Raw genomic sequence first — 16,381 nt, 5'->3', positions numbered from 1 at the left:
CAAAACTAATCTTGTTCCTTCTTTCTCTTTCATGTAATTGTCTATAAAAATCCAAAGAGCACCCAAAATACTTTTCCCACATTATAAAAGCATGGGCTTCAATATGGAGGACTAAAGGGAGAGCTAAAAAAGATCTTCCTTTTCATAAGAACCACTTAGACATTTGAATGGATTAATAAGAGATCCTTTGGAGTCTTTCTTTCCAATATCTTCCCCAAGGATGGCCTCTCTCATCTCAAGAGCATTAGGGAAGATGTGTTGAAAAGAGCAGAAATGGCCTAGGTCTAGGTTCTGCAGATCCCACTGGACAACAATGGCTATAGCCTGGACATGATTTCTAAAAATTGCTTCTGTTATGTTCTTAAAGGTCATCTGGGAAGAGAAAGGAATTTATAAAAAGGAGCATAAATACAAAGAAAAGGTTGAAAAGACCCAAGTATTTAATTTACTGTATACCTATTAGAATTAATTGTTCCTCCCCTAACCTGCCAAAAAACAACTACTCCACCCTAAACAAACAGAGTCTCCTATGGCAACATGTGCCTGGGAAGCTTGACAGCTTGAGTCCAAAATCACAATGGAAAAAATAGGAAGGGAAAAACGCCTAATTGATCCAAAATTTTTAAATTATCTGAAGACTGGATGTAGACTGGGAGACGTAAATCACACTAACGGAAAGCTGTCTGATTTGGGACGTCACTCTTCCCTACAGGAAGCTTCCCCAAGGGAGGGTACAGGATCGGTTTCTCTGCGTCCATAGGTGAAATCTTCATTACTCACTCGCGCACTTCACTTTCCTGTATCGTTACAGTGTTCCACACAAGTGAATTTTTCAAATACCTAACACTTATTTCTTTAAGAGCCACTTTTAATTTTTATTTTAACTATTTTCACAGAAGAAAAAAAACCTTTTATAAAATTCCAGTTTCTCTGTCTTTTGATAAATTAGAGAATACAAAGTCATTAACTTGAATATTTTTCATTTTTACTCACAAGGAAGCTCTTTGCATTGGGATAGTTACTTCTTTACTAAACAAGCCTCCTTCAACATACACACAACACAACACCACACACACACACACACACACACACACACACACACAGACATCCTCATGGATCTAGTTTTGTAGAATCAACCTAAAGTAAATACGTAAATCTGAGAGAGAGGCTGAGTTGCTCTTCTTATGATGTTTGATGATACCTACAGGAAAGCTTTTGTTGCAGTTGGCTGTGTTCCAATCAGATGAAGTGGCCGTATAAATGACTATGCGTAAGTGATGCAATACAAAGAGGAAAGGCTGTCAGTCTGTCCTGTCCCTATGACTTGACTTCTTAAGAGTAAAGATAATTTCTTCTTTATGTTATATTATCTGGTGAGACAGCAAAAGAGACACTGATGTATAGAACAGTCTTATGGACTCTGTGGGAGAGGGAGAGGGTGGGAAGATTTGGGAGAATGGCAATGAAACATGTAAAATATCATGTAGGAAACGAGTTGCCAGTCCAGGTTCGATGCACGATGCTGGATGCTTGGGGCTGGTGCACTGGGACGGCCCAGAGGGATGGTATGGGGAGGGAGGAGGGAGGAGGGTTCGGGATGGGGAACACATGTATACCTGTGGCGGATTCATTTTGATATTTGGCAAAACTAATACAATTATGTAAAGTTTAAAAATAAAATAAAATTAGAAAAAAAAAAAGATAATTTCTTCTTTATGTTATATTATCTGGTGATATTTTCTGTTTAAATTGCTCTGGGGAGTTAGGTATGGGAATGGTAGCTCTATCTGTTGCCTATGGATATAGTCATTCATTCAATCACTTAACATTTATTCCACACCTATTTGTGCAAGGCATTGCTATGGGGATACAGAGAGAAATAAAACAGGGCTCCAGTCCTCAAGAAGATCCCCATTAGCAATCACAGCTGCTGCTGCTGCTGCTGAGCTAGCACAGAGATACAGACAGACGAGAAGTACCTAATTCAGATTTGGGGTGGATGAGAGCAGCGGAAGGATTGCAGGAGCTTTCAGGGGTTGGCGCTACTCCTTCTAACCCTTGTGAAAAAGAGCCTAGCGCTGGATGATGCAGAAGGACCTGAAACTGTACAAGTGGAAGGAGAGGGTGAAAATAGACAGGTAGGTGGTCCCAGATGGCTTCTCACAGAACCCAGTGTCAGGAAGAGTGCCATAAATTTAAACTTTGACTGATTGGCTGATAGTACCCCTATTTTGTGAATTAGATTAAGAACACTTTTCCTCTACAGCATGCAATGGAACACATGGCCTCACTGATGTTTTAGAAAGGTTAGTTTTGGACTTCAGACCTTCTGCTCTGCTAACTGGAAGACTGAGATCTTAGCCAAAAATGATTATATCCCCAAAGTCTGGGACAAAAGCCTTTGTATTTGTATCTTTTTGTATTTGTATCTTAAGAGGTGTTTTAGAATAGGAGAAGATGCTAATCACATTTTTGCATGCCTAACACTATTTTCTTTCTCCTACATCATTTCCCATCAAAACTTTCTCGTTATGTGAATGACAAATCAGACCCACACCCATTTCTCCATATTGATTAGGCTGCATCAGGCCAAAAGAAGCCTTTCTCCAAGGCAGCTGTGGTATCACACCCAGGGAAGTCCATGCAGCAGATGGAAGCTCTCTGATTCTCCAATGAATGGTGATCTCCAGCCTCGTTCTTTCAGCCCTTGGATCTGCCCATATGTCCATACTGCCTGGGTTTCACTGCAAGGCCTCTCAGAATCTCAGGGGCAAAATCTGAGAGATTTTTGAGCCCCCGCAGGGACTCTTAATGACCACAACACTACTTGCTTTTTCTTTAAAAAGACCACCGATACATAAAATTCTAAGGCTGATAGATCCCTGAGGACTATTTGGTACCAAACTCTTACTTTACAAATGATGAAATGGCCCTTTAATAAGGTGAAATGTCTTGTTTGAAAGGCTAGATATGGCAATCCTGGGAAGAGAGCCCAAATTTCTTAATTCTTGATCTTCTTTCTACTAAACCATGCTACCACCATCTGATTATTTCATTAACCTTTTCATTTTTGTGGACTACAGAGTAACTTAAATTCCTTTGGCACCTCTATAAGAAGGGCTTAGTTGTAGGAATGTTAATAATGAAGTGAACTCAGTGATCTAATACAGAAACCAGGAAAGGGTCATACCTATACTTGCAATTCTCCTGGGCCCCCACAACCTCACTTCAGTTTTTCTCAGTTTCAGGTTAAAGGTTTGTGCCAATAAGCAACCTGATACTATAGCTCCTTCTGATCTTGGGGCTCAATTGGTCCATGTTTCTTTCCCTAGAGCTGATTCTGCCAGGAGGAAGCAGTGCTGAGCTTTCATCTCATCAGCAGATACCTGCCACCCAGAAACATTGATTTCTGGGCCTTAGAATTGTAATCAGATCTCTCTGTTCTTCAAAATCAGGTTCCCTGGGGTTTTCTAGTCCTTTTGCCGGATCCTCAGGTTGGGAAGTCTGATGTGGGACCTAGAACCTTCACAGTAGTGTGAGAACTTCTTTGGTATTATTATTCTCCAGTTTGTAGGTTACCCACCCAGCAACTTCAAGCTGTGTTTCAGCAGTATGTGAACCAAGAATTTCCAGATGTACAAGCTAGATTTAGAAAAGGCAGAGGAACCAGAGGTCAAATTGCCAACATCTACTGGATCATATAAAAAGCAAGGGAATTCCAGAAAAACATCTACTTCTGCTTCATTGACTATGCTAAAGCCTTTGTGTGGATCACAATAAACTGTGGAAAACTCTTCAATGGGAATATTAGACCACCTTACTTGTCTCCTGAGAAACTTGTACACAGATGAAAAAGCAACAGTTAGAATTTGACATGGAACAATGGACTGGTTCAAAATTGGGAAAGGAGTACATCAAGGCTCTATATATGCATATATACTCTGTATATGTACAGAGGACATCAAATGAAATGCCAGATGAATCACAAGCTGGAATCAAAACTGCTAGAAGCAATATCAACAACCTCAGATATGCAGATGACACCACTCTAATGGTGAAAGAGGAACTAAAGAGCCTCTTGATGAGGGTGAAAGAGGAGAGTAAAAAAGTTGTCTTAAAACTCAATATTCAAAAAAATAAGATCATGACATCTGGCCCATAACTTCATGGAAAATAGATAGGGAAAAAATGGAAACAGTGATAGATTTTATTTTCTTGGGCTTCAAAATCATTGCAGACAGTAACTGCAGCCACAAAATTAAAAGATGCTTTCTTCTTGGAAGGAAAGCTATGACAAACCTAGATAGTGTATCAAAAAGCAGAGACATCACTTTGGTGCTGAAGGTCTGTATAATCAAAGATATGGCTTTTGTTTTCCATTAGTCATGTATGGATATGAGAGTTGGACCATCAAGAAGACCGAACACTGAAGAATTGATGTTTTTGAATTGTGGTGCTAGAGAAGACTCTTGAGAGTCCCTTGGACAGCAAGGATATCAAACCAGTCAATCCTAAAGGAAATCAATCCTGAATATTTATTGGAAGGACTGATGCTGAAGCTGAACTCCAATACTTTGGCCACCTGGGTGAAGAGCTGACTCATTGGAAAAGACTCTGACACTGGAAAGATTGAGGGCAGGAGGAAAAGGAGGCAACAGAGGACGAGATGGTTGGATAGCATCACTAACTCAATGGACATGAGTTTGAGCAAACTCTAGGAGATAGTGAAGGACAGGGATGCCTGGCATGCTACAGTCCACGGGGTCACAAAGAGTTGGTCATGACTTAGCAACTGAACAACAAGAAGAAAGATGATAAAGCCAGGCATTTTCTGCTCACTGCAGTCATCTGAGGAAAAGAGGGAATGGAGTCATTCCACTCTTCCTGTGTTCACCCATTGGGGTGGGAGGGTGCCAGTGATCTCACATTTGTGGGTTTGCAACAATCTTCTTGAAAATGCAAAATTCAAATTGACAGATATCCTGAGATGGATTGTGCAGGAAGAATTTCTTAGATACAATGTCCTCTGGAAAATCTCATCTGGTGTCCTAGACCCAGAGAACTCTCCGTGCCTGTGTACTATGGCATATTTTATCCATATATGCTTTATAGGACCTAACATTCAGCATGTACTGTCAAGGGCTCAGAGTCTAATCACTTCTGTAGTGCCAGGTACTAGCTCAGCGCCTGATGCACTGCAGGTTCCCAACAAATAAATAACCATGATGGTGTCTATCCACATTTTCTTAGCATACTTTATGAGCCGATTGTCCTTTTCATTAGTCCTCTCCTCCAAGGTGCACAGTATGGATACACACTTATTACTGAGTGGGAAGAGATAGTAGGATGCACTGTCTGAAAATTCTCCCTCTATAAACAATCTAGAAATACTGAACAGATTTATCAACATAGTCTTAGTTCTATAGGTGGGATAATAAGGGAAGAATCGAAATTGCCAGGGGCCAAAATCTAGAGCAGAAAGAAGGCAGTGAAACTGTGACTGCCCTTGGAATGCTTGCAAATACTATCTGTGATCAAGTGGTTGAGTTTTAACAGTTGATCAGGAACAGGGACCCAGGTCTTGGATCTTTGCAAAATGGGGATATTTTAAGTGGCTCTGTTAGCATTTTGTATGCATGCTATGCATGCACGTATACGGGTTCTTTACCTCTAGCACCATCTGGGAAGCCCATGGAACAACATATATATGGTAATGCTGCACAGGTAGCTTAACTCATCCAGAACTAAGAGATTTTCCTGTGCCTACCTACCTGACCTCAAATCTCCATGATTTAATCCAAGGAGTGGCAAGGTCACTAATCACTAAGATATTAAAGACCTCCTAGGTGCCCAGCTAACAAGTGAAACCATGAAGAGTGCCTTCTTGAAGGCCAACAGTCTACTCTTCAAACAACAGATAAGCAAGACACAATTGAGAGGGAGGCAATAAAGATACACATTCTATTGGATGAGCAGAGGGGAGCAGTCCCATTTCGTGGCCCTCAGAGAGGGGTCAGTACTCAGGTCTACTCCTGTGGTCTATTGTGCTTTACTGGTCCATATGAGGTCACTAGACCCTCAAGAGAAAACCAAGGGGGACCTTGACAAGGTCAGAAACAGAAGCCTGATTATTACCAGGTTACCTCTATCTGACACTAAAACCAAATACAATCTTAGAACAGAAATAACCAAGTAGTGCAAAAATGAATCCCTTCTGCAAGAAACAGGATACAATGGACAGGAAAAGAAAAGCAAACAAAATAAGCTCAAATTACTTCTTTCAGCTATAACACGTTTATCTGCAGTGAGGTACCCAGAACTTCAAAGCTCCTGCCCAGTAAGATGCTGTACAGTATGGTGATTCAGAACATGAGGTATACTGTGAGATAAACCTACACCCAGGTCCCAGCTCTGCTCCTCAGCAACTGTTAGAGCCTGAGCGAGTTACTGCACTTTAAGCTGCAGTATTCTCCTTTGTAAATAGGAATAACACCTATTTACAGAGTCGCTGTCAAGAAAAAATGAGTGAATGGGGATGAAATGCTTAGCCCTGTACCTGGCCCACAGTAAGTACTCGATCAATCCTAGTTTTATAAAGGTGCCAGGAATGTACCATTGCTTTTACCAGGGTGTGGGTTGGTGTCTGAGCTCCCTCCATAGAGACTCTGGTCAAAAAGACATCAAGATTCTGCCACCAACATTTTAGGATCAAAGCTGTGGACGCTTTCATCTCTGCTCCCACCACTCTCAACCATAAATGTACCTATCTGAGTCACGGAGGAGAGTCGGATGACAAGGGAAATGGGTCTGGGACTTATTAAAACCGACTGGGAAAAGTCTTCCTGGCTTCTGGAAACCAGGGCTCCCCTAAAAACCATAGTGGTGACTCGGGTGTCTTAGCCTCTGAAAAACCCCAAACCATCACAGACACCTCTTCCCTGACGGGCACTGGAGGAAAACAGGAAGGTGAGAAGACTCTGTGACTTATTTTTCAGCCAAAAAAAACCTCCTAGCAGTTCCTTCCATTTAGCTGCAAAAAAAAGACCCAGAAGCTCAGACTCCCCACTTCATTTACAAACATACACCACCTGCTTCCCCACGTGGCCCTTCTCTTGGCTCAGCACGGCCCTGGTGCTTCTCACCCACACCCGGCAGGGCAGGGGATATTAAGGTCCTGATGGGGAACCAGGGGCAGCAGGGTGTTCAGGTAGAGGCTGCACTTCCCTGTGCCAGAAAATCATGGGCTCCAAGTCAGAGCTCTGCTTCTCACAGGAGAGAGGAGAAGAGGATATGTCTCCAGGGTCCTTGTCATTCTCTCTCAGGGAGCTTAATAAAAGGACAAAATCCTCCTGCAAATTTGTGATCTGTCCCTCTGCTGAGAAATGTTTACCAAATCGAACCCCTGCTGCTGGTGGGACCATGTCCTAGCCCTCAAGTGCCCAGGGAGGCCTCACGGATAGTAAGACACTCTGTGCCTCGGGCCTTTACCTCCCTCTACCTTTTACCAAAACTGTATGAGGCTGTGACAGAACCGGTACTCCACTCCCAGTGTATGTGTGCTCAGTCGCTCAGTCGTGTCCGACTCTTTGTGCCCTTCTGGACTGTAGCCCACCAGGCTCCTCTGTCCATGGGGTTTTCCAGGCAAGAATACTGGAGTGGGTTGCCATGTCCTTCTCCAAGGGATCTTCCCAACCCAGGGACTGAACCTGTGTCTCTTGTGTCTCCTGCTCTGCAGGCAGATTCTTTACCCGTTGAGCCATCAGACACCTTTCCCAAATCCCTTAACTCCCTTCTCAAATCCCTTAACTCCCTTCTCAAATCCCCATAGTTACTCACAAGGTCACTGCCTGCCCTCGGCCTCAAACCCCAACTCCATGTCCTAAACACAAGGCCCCTAAACCTTTCCTCTCCTCCGCCTTTGGTCTTACTCCTCTCTCTCATGCTTTCCTTTCCTCCAGAGCAGTTGATCCTGCACAATCAGCTTGTCCAGTTTTGATGCCAGTGGTTCCCAGTCCTTCGCTGGCAAACCAGGATTTCATGGCAGCATCACCTGTCTCATCTCCAAATTGAACCACACAGTAGTGCTTCTTAAGATACGGTCAGGTGACCCAGCAGCAGTCCTTCGGGTGGCCTGATGGCTGTGCTGAGGTTCCCAGTGGGAGATGATGACAACACACTCTCAAGACCCCACCCATGTCTCCATCACGAGGCTGGTGGACCCATTAATTCTCATGATTTTGCCTGTCTAGTTTTCATGGTAGGAGGGACATTTTAGGTGGCCTACAAGCTCTCCTGATAGTCTTGCTACAGGGCATTTGGCTTTCGTCTTTAAAAGAGGAATAAGTTAACAATTGTTTGTTCATGGGAATTTCCTGCCTTGGATCCAGCTAACTGGAGCAACCTACTGTGGTTCAAGGCCAGAGGTAGAAATGTTGAACACAAGAAGTTTGATGTCTACAAGGGCCATGGGGATAGGGGCACTTCCAGTTTGTCCTCATGCAATGAGGGCCCTGCATTAGCATAAGGCCTAACACACCACAGTAGGTACTTCCTGAATATCCAGTGGATGAGACCTGTGAGAATTGACTTTATAAGCTCAGAAAGCAGAATAGTGTTTGCTTTCTACTCCTCTGGACTTTCCTCCAAGATAAGGTATTTTCCTCTCTCTGGTTCTCTACCCTCCCCGGATATCTGTTCTCACTATCAAGGACTCTCTAAAGCATCACTTGAAATATGAGCTTGGCATGACCTTCCAGGGAGAGGTTCACCAACAGATTCTCAGGAAACCAAACTGAAAGACTCAGAAGAAGAAAGCTAAGAGCACAACACCAGGCTGCTACAGGCACCTTGCCCAGCAGGTGGGACCTTCTGCCTGGCTTCCAGGCACCTCTGTAGGTGGTCCTTCATCCCCGCTTCCTCCCTGGGCATCTGCCATCTGCGGTGCCAGTACCCCAGCCCACATGATCAAGACATGGAGCCCTATAGGCTCTGTTCACGCTCTTGGAGGACAAGGAGGTGAAAGCCAGAGGAAACAGGCAGAAGTCAGAGGTGGAGGACCTGCCGCCAGAGACAGGGACAGAACACGTGAAACCTGGAAGAAGGCCTGGGCCTGATGGTGGGGTTCCTGCTCTGACTTCCAGCCTTCACCTCCCCCTGTCCCCGTCTCCTGGTTTTTTAGCCAGCCTGCAGTTCATGGGAGGTTGAAGCAGCCCAAGCCGACGACAGGAATGTTCCACCGCAGCCCCCGACACGCGTGCTCGCCCCCAGGCGCCCCCGCCACACGCACTCTCCTGCCAGGCAGCTCGGCATTTCTTGGCTCCCTAAGCCTGCCCGTGGAAGATGACTGGGAATGCAGACTGTGGGAGGAAATGACAATATTCATTGTTTGGATTAAATATTTTTCTTGGCCCTCCTGTTGTTTGCTGAGCGTCTTTTTCCCCCCCTTCCCATTCTCTCTTTCTTTCCCTCCTCCCTCCCTCTACTTCTCTCTCTCCCCCTCTCCCTTCCTCTCTCTCTCTCTCTCACCTCCTCCTCAGTAATCAAGCACACTGAGAGAAACTTCAAGGAGAAAGCAGAAACTCCTAGGGTGGGAAGAGCTGTTGAAGGAAATTAAAGTAGTTGACAAAGGCTTTTGCCATTCTGGTACCATAACCAGCTCTTCACAAGGATGTTTCACTTTGGGATAAATCTAAACCTACATTGCTTTGAGTTTGCATAAGTCTTCTTGGGATATAACCCATAGTGCTTGTTTTCTCTCTTATTCGCTCCTTCTTTCATATATGTGCAATATGTGTGTATATATATGTATACACATATATACATAGGGCTTTCCAGATGGTTCAGTGGTAAAGAATCCACCTGCCAATGCAGGAGACGAGGGTTCAATCCCTGGGTTGGGAAGATCCTCTGCAGAGGGAAATGGTAACCCACTCCAGTATTCTTGCCTGGGAAATCCCATGGACAGAGGAGCCTGGTGGGCTGTAGTCCACGGGGTCACAAAGAGTTGGACACGATGGAGTGACTGAGTATGCACATATATACACAAAAATATAATGCATAAATAACATATATCATTCTTATATAAGATAAATGTGTAAATAACAATCCCTAATATATAATGATTAGAAGACAGATACATAACCTTAAAATATGCGTTACAAGCCCGAGAAAACCATAATTGAAGACACATGTACCCCAGTGTTCACTGTAGCACTATTTACAATAGCTAGGACATGGAAGCAACCTAGGTGTCCACTAACAGATGAGTGGATAAAGCAGCTGTGATACATATGTACAATGGAATATTACTCAGCCATAAAAGGAATACATTTGACTTAGTTTTAATGAGGTGGATGAACCTAGAGCCTATTATACAGAGTGAAGTAAGTCAGAAAGAAAAATAAATATTGCACACTGACACATATATATGAAATCTAGAAAAATGGTACCGATGAACCTATTTTCAGGGCAGCAGTGAATGTGCAGACACAGAGATTTATGGACACCGTGAGGGAAGGGGAGGGTGGGAGGAATTGAGAGAGTAGCATGGAACGATATACATTATTATATGTAAAACACATAGCTAGTGGGAATTTGCTATATGACAAGCGAGCTCAAACCTGGTGCTCTGTCACAACTTAGAGTGTTGGGATGGTGTGGGAGGTGGGAGGGGGTTTCAAGAGGGAGGGCACATATGTACACCTCTGACTGGTTCGTGTTGATGTATGGCAGAAACCAACACAGTGTTGTCAAGCAATTACTCTCGAATTTAAAAACAAATGAATTTAAAAATATACGCTACATTGTATACACACACACACTCACACACACACACATTCAATTTCTCTGGAAGCCCCAGGCAGAAACAGTGACTCTTAAAGGTAAAAATATTTTTACAACTAGAAATCGACACATAGAGATAAGATACTATTTTTATTTTATATTTGACATTTTCTGTGTATCAGGAGCTGTGCTATAAGGTTTGTACTCATGATTGTATTGAACCCTCACAACAACCCATTTTATACATGAGAAAAACCAGGGATCAGAGCTGTTAAGAAATCTGTCTCTAGAAAAGATGCAGAGCTGCCATCTGACACCCAGGTCTGTGCTATAAACATCTTGGGAGGCTTACTCTGCCTCCAACATCATTCACCATAAAATAATGATACCCCTCACTTTACTTTTCAGAACCGCATACCTGGTTCAATCTCTACCATAATTATGGGCGTGAAGTAGTCACTTTCTGGATGGAAAGTCAGTGTCACAGAGGCTCCTGAGAAGTGTTATCATCTTCAAAATATACGATGAGCCAGGCATGGAGCTATTTAATGGAATTCTGGAATGTCTATTTGATAGATACTTAGTGTGTCTCCTAAATACAAGCTATGACTAAGTATCTGCCTTAAAGAAGTTTTGGCGGCATCAGCATTGAATAGGGCAGAATCTGAGACAACAGGGGAAAAAAAATCACAAGCCAATGCAGGATTAATTGCCAAAGGAATTAATGGCAACAATAAGACCTATAGAAGTTCAGAATAGGAAAGGGTCTGGGGCATTTCAGAAAGGCTTAATGGAGTAAATGGGATTAGACTTAATCTTTGAGGGTGGAGGATTTGGGCAGAGGAACCGGGAGAAAAATCCCAGCAGGAGGGCAAATATACGCCAAGATTTCAAATGGAAAAAGAAAAGATATATCTGTGGTTTTCTGCCTGGATTATTAATGGCCTAAGTTTGGAACTAGGTCAAAATCTCCATCTAGAGGAATCTAGTCCTTATCCCTGAAAAAAGTAGGGAGCAATGAAATCTGGGAGAGTGTGTGTGAGTGTGTGTGTGTGTGTGTGTGTGTGTGTGTAGAAGAAGAATATGGTAAAAGTTGTCTTTCAAACGTTGGATCTGGGGACAGTGCGGGGAATGTTTAGGAGAGAACTGGAGGGCTCCACAGTAGGTAGAAGTTGATCTCAAGCAGATAGGAACTGAGAAGAACAGAATTGTCTGGTCATAATATGCAACAGGAAAAAAGAAGGGAGGGGTCTTATGAAGGAAAATTGTCAGGACTCGGCAAGTGGCCACATTTGGTTAGAAGACCACGGTAATGAAGGTCTGTCTGTGACAATTTACTCAAATCATGATAAGCTTTTCTCAAAAAATTAGCTCATTGAGAAAACAGCTAGAAAGACTCCTCACTAAATCTAAGGACTGAGTCAAAATAAAACCTATCAGCAAACTCTATACTATCTCACAGTGAGAAGCTCTACACATCTTCTTTGTCCATTTAAACAAAGGCCCAGAGGGTCTCTCCTGCCCAACTTCTGCTAGGTTTTCCCCACAACTTGGCCGTGACTATTTTATCACCCCAAGTAATATTCAGGTCCAGCTAAGTTGAGGAATGGCAGGAGGGAGGTGGCATGTTTATTCTGGAATACTTTCTTGCCAAGAGTCATTTCTTTTAGCCCCGATCTAATTTTTAGTTCCTGTGTCTGCAAGGAGCTCAGTTTGTGTGGCTGGTTACTGTGGTTCCCATCCTCAACCTGTCACGCCATCCTGGGTTGTCAGCCTGGCTGTTCTGTTCTCCGTTAATTGGTCCATCCATCCAGTCTCACTTTCACCCATATGGAACCTATTCTCTGTGCAAGTGTCTTGTTTACATTCCCTTTATCTACGGGATGCTTGTCTGTGTATCTTATTCACTCATCCGCTGATCAGCTGCATCTGTTTCACAACATGTTCTCCAGGCTCACTTTGCTGGTCTCTGATCCTTGCTAAGCAGGCCTCCTCTTCTGGGGGCAAGCCTGCAAAGCCCAGGGAGAGATCCTAACAGGTGACCAGCACCCCACGTTCATCTCTCACCCGAGTTCCCTACAAATGCTGCATTGCTAGTTCGTGTGTTCTCTATTTGTTTATTTGTTCTTAATCTTCCTACCAGTTTAAGAACAGGGCAGGGATGGGATGGAATGGGCTGCCTGGGTTCATTTACAGCCTCACACTGCTCTAGCTGTGGGGATTTGGAAATGTAATTGAATCCTTAGCCCCCTAGTTTCCTCATCACGAAAACAAGAAGGATACGAATGGTAATAATTTCTCATAGAATGCACCTGGCATTCAATAAACATCCAATAATGTTATTAATTATACCATGGAAGCAGGAGTTATTTTTCTGTCTCCTGAGTGCAGCAAGCCTGCATACTCTGGGTATCCATGCTTCCCTATTGGTGAAAGTGGAAAGTAGTTCTTCAGAGGCGGCTACCAGAAAGCCTGGTTATTCTTCTCTTGCAACTATGACCAGTAATACCAGGGATCTTACCATTAAACTTGCCCAACTATAGGGACAGAATGACTCTACATACATAACACAGCTTTCGCTCTGTGCTCAGTTGCCCATCATGTCCAACTCTTTGTAACCCCATGGACTGTAGCTCACCAGGCTCCTCTGTCTAAGGGATTCTCCAGGCAAGAATACTGGGTGGGTTGCCATTTCTTTCTCCAGGGGATCTTCCCAACCCAGGGATCAAACCCGCATCTCCTGTGTCTCCTTCATTGGAAGGCAGATTCTTTACCACTGCAACACAGCCTTAAGGCAGGCAAATTAAGCAAAGCTATCTGAAATACAAGTCATCTCTCTTAGGTTCTGTTGGATAGCTTCCCTGGTGGCTCAGATGGTAATGAATCTGCCAGCAATGTAGGAGACCCAGATTCAATCCCTGGGCCAGGAGGATCCCCTGGAGAAAGGAATGGCTACCCACTCCAGTATTCTGGCCTGGAGAATCCCATGTACAGAGGAACCTGATGGGCTACAGCCCATAGGGTTGCAGAGTTGGGTATGACTGAAGAGTTTTAGCACATAGCACAGAGGGCTCTCATAATGGAATTATTACCCTTACTAGAAGAGACACCAGAACTTTCTATCCCTCTCTGCCAGCTGAAGACACAGTGAGAAGGTGACCGTCTGCACACCAGGAGGAGAGCCCTCTCTAGGAAATTGGATCAGCCAGCACCTTGATTTGGGATTTCCTGGCCTCCAGAACTGTGAGAAATAAGTGTCTATTGTTTAAGCCAGCTAGCCAATGCATATTGTAAACAGAAGACCAAGCAGACAAACACTCAAGATTTATTTAGTGAATTTATTACTTTAGCTTTTTTTTTTCCCCTTTACTGATTTGTCAACCTAAAGAATTCCTAGAGATTTTTGTCTGAAAAAAGGAGCATGAAAAAGAGGTAAGAAGAGGACAAACAGGCAGGAAGCAGCTCTCAGAGGGAACCTAAAGAAGTTAAAAAGACCGTTGGTTTCTGCTATGCAGTAACAAGGCAGTTTTGCATGGGTTTGACCCATGAGTTAGGCACGCAGGGCCTGAAACCAGGACAGGTGAGCGAAGCCAACAACTTGGGCAACGGTAGCCACTCCAACTCAGCTCTAGTGTCCTCAGGGTCTTGAGTGGTTCCAAGGCCAGAGACCATTCCCAGAGACCTAACAGCACTGCAGACATGCACCACCAAGTTTAATATTTCCCACATTAGAAAGACTTCAATTGAATCTAATCTCATTTTTAATTAGTCCTCACATCGCCTGGTGAGGCAGATTAATATGATTATCCATATTCCACTGATGGGGAAAATGAAACAAAGGGCCATGCCTCAAGGTCACTTAGGGAATGAGCAATAGAGGTGAAAATTAAGCATTTTAAATTTCCCAACTAGCACACAAGGGAGAGGACAGTGGGGAGTTGATTTCATCTCCTTTTGTTCAGAATCTTTCACATCTGGATAATGCATATTCAATTTACTACTTGGTTTCTCTAATTAAAAAATAAAGGACTCATTCTACTTCTGAACTCCAATATTCAATTTTCAATGCATAAGGAATTTATCAAGTATTCTATGCCAGGAGCAGCCCCAAAGAAAGGTAATAAAATGAGTATTACTTAGACAAATGTGAATATATATTGACTATTTATCCAATGCAGGAGACGTGCGTTCAATCTCTGGTCAGTAAGAGCCTCTGGATAAGGAAATGGCAACCCACTAAAGTATTCTTGCCTGGGAAATCCCATGAACAGAGGAGCCTGGCAGGCTACCGTCCATGGGGGTCACAAAGAGTCGGATATGACTTAATGACTAAACAACAACATTGACTATTTATGGAATGTTCAATATTATCCTACATTGTAGGGGGTGTATATAAACACAGAAGACTAAAACATGATTTTTGTCCACTAGAAGCTGGTCTAATTGATCTAACTGAACATTCAAAATAGTAACCAATACAAATAGTACACACCTCTAGCTACATAGCTCAATCATTAAAGAATCTGCCTGCAATACAGGAGACCCGGGTTTGATTCCTGGGTCGGGAAGATCCCCTGGAGAAGGAAATGACAACCTACTCCAGTATTCTTGCCCGGAGAATCCCTTGGACAGAGAAGCCTGGTAGGCTACAGTCCATGGGGTCACAAGAGTCGGACACCACTTAGCAACTAAATCACCACCACTAGCCGTGTAGACAGGAACCAGCTCTTTTCTTTGTTCCCCAAAGTAGATGTTTAAGCACCATGTGTTGATAAACTATTGGCTGAGCTTATTCCAGATCAAACTGAGATATTACTAGTGTGAGAGGCAAGCTCATAGTATCATCATACACCTCCCCTCCTACCATTCGGTTATTTCATCTTCAATGTCTCTCTCATAATCCATCACACCCTTCTACTGAAGAAATAATTTTGTATGCAGCCTCTTTTCACTCTTCTCTTTCTGCTTCCCCAGTTCAGTGAGGTGGCTGTTACATTATTTTAGGTGAGAGAGGATAAGGTTCTGACTTCTGTGGTTCAAATTTGCCACCATGATTTTCTTCCTTAAATAGAAATCTTATCATCTTTGTTCTGTGACTGAGATGTTTAATGCTCACCTAATATCTGTGTGTTTCCCCGAACTCAGTTGAGGCCACGAGACCATGTTCTGGCAAATGGGAAGGCAAGCAGACTTAATGCACTACTTTTCACCCAAAGGACTCAAGAGTTATTGGCCTCTCTCTATATTTCTTCTCTGCCCTTTTGGAAGAAATCATGGAGACCACATTTTGAGAAGACAGAGGTGTGAGATGGAAGAAATAAATGCGTGCTCCAGAGAGTTACACCAGACTTCATGGGAGTAAGAAACAAATCCTTTGTCACGTTCAGTCACTTGAGATTTCTAGGTTCACTGGGGACCACAGCCTATCCCAATTAATTCATATTCTATTTATAAACCTCGACACTGGCTCCAGGATAAAATCTAAACTCATTAGCTCAGCACACAAAAACTTGAGTGATCTAGCCCTAACTGAGCTCTTTAACCCCCAATCATTCCACATTCCTTCATGTTCCCCAAGATCAGCTTCACAGAGCAGATG

The 16,381-nt window shown here is 43.3% G+C and overlaps 1 protein-coding gene across 1 annotated transcript in view; it reads right to left on the bottom strand.

Moving 5' to 3' along the window:
* Nucleotides 1-16,381, bottom strand: part of PAPPA2 (pappalysin 2) — a 326,093-nt gene that overhangs the window by 7,975 nt on the left and 301,737 nt on the right. The gene's annotated exons all lie outside the window — the stretch shown is intronic.

The sequence above is a fragment of the Bos indicus genome, chromosome 16, assembly GCF_029378745.1.
Source record: "Bos indicus isolate NIAB-ARS_2022 breed Sahiwal x Tharparkar chromosome 16, NIAB-ARS_B.indTharparkar_mat_pri_1.0, whole genome shotgun sequence".
NCBI classification, from domain to species: Eukaryota; Metazoa; Chordata; class Mammalia; order Artiodactyla; family Bovidae; genus Bos; species Bos indicus.
This window is presented reverse-complemented; position numbering and strand designations above follow the sequence as displayed.